Raw genomic sequence first — 5,086 nt, 5'->3', positions numbered from 1 at the left:
GTCTTCTGGAGTAACAGACAGAGATGTTTTTATATACGTTTCATTTAATTCCGAATTAATTTGTTTGTAGCCGTAGATAGAAAAGGAGAGTAAGAGTTGAAGAAGTCGGAATGAACAATTGAATAAAATATCGTCCCAACGTTTCATAAATCTGATGGACTTTACACCCGGTGTCTGAGGCGTCAATTTGATATTTAAACCTTTTGGTATGGTGTTGTTATCTATGTACGATTTAAGATTAGAAGCATGATGTTCAAGCTGTATTTTCTTTTTCGTTAAACTTCTTAATTTATTAAAATATGTTTTGTTTTCCATGATCTTGCAAGGAAATAGGTATGAACAGATTACACAAAATAAGATGTGTAATGCGTGTTGCCTGTGAAAATAGTATAGTGTCTAAAAATAGCAACAATCAACATTCAATCTATCTAGGTGTGGATCAGTTTGTAAATAAACTGATGCAGTTACTAAATTAAATTATATAAGTGTCTAAGAATGTAACTTTAACCCACTAATGAGTGTTATAAAATTAGTTGTTATATTTTATATATTATTCACGCAATATTTCGCTAAACAAATTAGCTTCATCGGGCGTGTGCATCTATCTAGGTGAAATCGGATGCATGACAAAAAAATATCTTTGTAGCTTGACGTTTTTGTGTAAAAGTTTAAAATATTGATTGATGGGGTATATACAAGATATTTTTGCCGTTTATTGTACATAATAATTTTTAAATCTAAACAAATAGTTGTTTTAGTTAAATAGAATGAAATTCATGATTTATTCCTTTGGTTTTGGGTAGAACTGTTTTTCATCCCTCTCATTAAGTCCATCAGGTTCAAGAGTACGTAGCTGATGCATCCAGAACCTTTCTCTCTGTTTTCTCCTTTCGGAGTCCCAATTTTGATTTACCTCAATTATTTGAAAGGTGATATTATCAAAAGTATGTCCTGTTCTTAAGAGGTGTCTCGTAATTGGACAGTTTCTTCCTTTTGTATAGAACGACCGGTGATTGTTAAGTCTGATGTTGAATGTAGTTTCTGTTTCGCCAACATACTGCAGCTTGCAAGTTCCACAAGTAAGAATATAAATACTATTTTCCGTTTTGCAATTAGATGTAACATAGATGTTGTATCGCTGCTTTGTTACTGTGCTGCTAAAATAGTGGTCAGTGTTGGCGGCTTTACAGCACTTACAATTGCTTCTACCGCATTGTTTGTAACACCCAAATTTAGAAGTTTCTTGTTTCTTTACTTTTGATGTCACAAGTATGTCTTTGAGATTTTTGGGTCTGCGATAGGCAATAACAGGAGGTGATGGAAAAATTTCTTTTAAGGAAGAGTCATTTTCGATAAGACGCCAGTGCTTTCGGATAGTAGATGAAATATTTGTCAAATCGGGATGGAAGGTTACAACAAACGGAATTCTATCTGCACGGGTCGTCTTATCTTTGTATTCCATGAGGCTAGCTCGATCTTTTTCTTGGGCTTTATCAAAAGCGTCTGTGATGTTTTTGGTTTTATATCCTCTTGATTTCAGCTGTGTTTTTAGTTGTCCCAAACGATAGTTAAGTTTGGATTCCGAGGAGCAAATTCGCTTTAGTCTGATGGCTTGACTGTAAGGTATACTCCTGGAGCAGTGTTTCGGTTGACAACTTTTTGGAGAAAGGAACTGGTGTTCAGTATATGTAATGCGTTCAATTTTCCTAATAGTCATACCTGCCAACTTTTGAAAATGCCAATGGGGGTTTTAGCGCGCGACAACAATTTCAAAGTTTAAAATTCTTTGCGACGACTATTTTGCGCGAAAAAGTGTCATTTTTGCATGATTTGTAAGATGAGCTTACATCCCTTTTTTTAAGTTTATTTGCATGATTCTAGTTATTATATCAGCAGAAAATATGAACATGTAGCTGTAAGACCAGGAATTATTTTCATGTGTAAGGATACTAAATAGTTGTTGACTTTTCCAATTTAAAATTATACACAAAGAAGGACTTTTATCAGGATGGGAACAACACATAGGGATCCCCCCTCAATGTTAGGACATTAAAAACCACTTTTTAAGTACAAATGAGCATTCATATTATTTGAAGAAACTTTTCCCAAAGAACTGTACATCTTATGATCTATCATTGTCTATCTGGTATTATATGGTCAACACATGTCCAAGAATTTTGATATGTTCTTGGCCTTATATCTTCTTTATTATTCAAAATAATAGGACTCTTCATTTAGAAAAGCTGTTCCAAATATAATGTCAGAATTTCCCATTTTTAAGTTAACAAATCTACATTTTCCTATTTAATTTTTACAAGAGTGACCCCTTGACTAAGGGTTGTCCCTCATTTAAGGGATTCCTCATGTTGATGTGGGGGGGGGGGTCCATGTGGAAAATAATGAAGAGTACATTATCCTTTAAATGATTGAATACATAAATAAAATTATGTTACAGTAAGTGTACATGTTATGTCAATAAATTAGTGAATAAACTACTATTTATTATATTCATGGTAATACTGCATCATTGAAGTTTGTCAATCAGCCATGCTTTTATTCTTATTCAGTGTAAGAACCTCCTTGCAGTTGAAAAATCATTTGCCATGTTCACGTTTTTACAATTCTGACCAACAAACAGAGGAATACAACACAAGTTCAATATCTAGCATGTTAAAACAATCTTGAGAGAAAACGTTTTTGATTGGCTGATTAATTTGATCATGAGAAACGCACAATTTGATTGGCTGAACACGATTTTCCTCCATTGGACACAGTTCAAAATCGGGAACAACAATATTTTTCGTGTAAATTTTCACCAAATCGTGTTTTAGAGGGTTTTTCAGGAACACGATCGTGCAATCGTGACAAAGGGTCAAAATCGTGTAGTACACGCCTAAATCGTGAAAGTTGGCAGGTATGAATAGTTATTAGAGTTGTTAAAGCGAAAAGATGTATCATACAGCCACGATCCTTCCTGAAACCGTTTTGCTCGTCATCAAGAATTTTGTTGTCTTCTAACCAAGATGACAATCGTACATTTAGAATGTCAGCATATATTTTACAAGGAATTGACATAAGAGTTATTACTATATATCCCAGAGGATCACAGTTGTCTTTATCTGGTTTTAAAATCGGATTGATTAAGATTTGGTTCCAAGTTTCTGGTACAACTCCGTTATCGAATGCAAATTTTACGATCTTGAATATCATATCAACACAGGAATTGTTGCAGAGAAATTCTGCGCATATCTGGTCTAACCCGGTGGGCGTGTTCAACTTTGCAAGATAAACAGATTTTTCCACGTCCTCATATGAAATATCAGAGTTTAGTGTGTCCGAGTTATTCTCAATATTGTTCACTAGGTTATGGTCTACTTGTTGTTGAATAAATGTTAGAAATCCCTCATCATATTCCCCGTCGCTAGTGTTAAACAAATGTTAATATTCATTTTTCCAGGTTTCATAAACAATATTTATATCCTTGCTGATGTTGCCATTTGGTAGACGTACTTTCATTGGTATTTTGTCATGTCTATCTTAGTTTTCCTCTTTTTCGACAATAATCCCTCGTATTACTTTTTTTCGATAGGTCAAACAGTTCTTTTTGTTGACGCAATTGATAATTACGCTTTTCCTTTCGCAGAAGTTTATCAAAATCATTTCTTGCTGTTACGAAATGTTCTCTAAGACGTTTTTTTCTTCGGTCCACATATCTTACACTTTAGTCAAAGAGAGACGAAAGATACCAAAGGGACAGTCAAACTCATAAATCTAAACAAACTGACAACGCCATGGCTAAAAATGAAAAGGACAAACAAACAACAGCACACACGACACAACATAAAAAACAAAAGAACAAACAACACGAACCCCACCAAAAAACTAGGGGTGATCTCAGGTGCTCTGCTCCGGAAGGGTAAGCAAACTTTCTCTTGTTCACATGCGTTCTCCCAATGTTCTTGAAGGTTTTCGTTCCAGTATGTTTTATATTTTGACTTTCTACTAGTTATTTTATGCTGGTCGTCATGTGCACTCTTGTGTCCTATTTTTGAGATAACTTCACTATTAATCAATTGAAATAAATTACTATATGCTTCGTCAACGTCTCGTCCAACTGCAAGTTCATTTTCTATTTCGTTTATAGTTTGTTCAATTTTTTCTCGAGCATTGTCATCATTTAAGAAATCATTAGGAATTTGGTAAGATTTTGTTTTATTTGGAATTCGTTTTAAATTTGTCGGGAATTTTAACACGGTGTTATGAGGTACAGATGCTTCCCTTTTTATTAATACCTGTAGCACTGAATGATCTGGTATTTGGATGCACTCTTGAAGATCTAAGAAATCAGTTATATCAGACATGGTTTTCACATTGAAGTCTATGCACGAGTTTAAATTTTCGTGAGTTGTGAATATATAGTCGTCAGCTACCGATTTACCACGTTTTGAGATGCATGTAAATTTAGTTTTGTTTTCCTTTTCTTCCGTTTATCATACAAATATTACAATCGACTAGAAATTCAATGAGTAAATCTCCATTTGCATTTGATCCTTGGTCAATTGTCTCTCGATTTGGTAGTTCGTCTATCCCTTCTATAAAGTCAGATGTATCCGAGCATCTAGAATTAAAATCTCCGACTACTAGTATATATAATTTGCCTAAATTCTGATACATGTACACTTGTCTAGTAAGATCGGAATAGAATTGTTCGGGGTCATTTGTACGTGTTGAGCCTTTAGGTGGTAAGTAACACACACATATACAAAAAGTTTTTATGCTCATTGGGAAGTTTCACAGAGAGTATGTCTTCTATGCTTTCATCTAAAATACTTCTATCTTGTACTGTTGTTCAATAATATTTTTAACGAATACTCCAACTCCTCCTGATCCACGTTTTGCTTTTTTATGATTTATCTTCCGGTTGTTTCCATAAAAATGATAGCTGTCTATATTAATTTTATTTTTACCAATCATAAATGTTTCACATACACCAATGATGTCGCAGCTCAAATGTTCTAAAACTGTTTTTCGAAAATTATAATTATCACTTTCAACATGATGCGACCAACCGCCTACGTTCCAAACA

The sequence above is a fragment of the Mytilus edulis genome, chromosome 2 (assembly GCF_963676685.1).
Source record: "Mytilus edulis chromosome 2, xbMytEdul2.2, whole genome shotgun sequence".
Taxonomy (NCBI): Eukaryota; Metazoa; Mollusca; class Bivalvia; order Mytilida; family Mytilidae; genus Mytilus; species Mytilus edulis.
Note: the sequence above shows the minus strand (reverse complement) of the source record.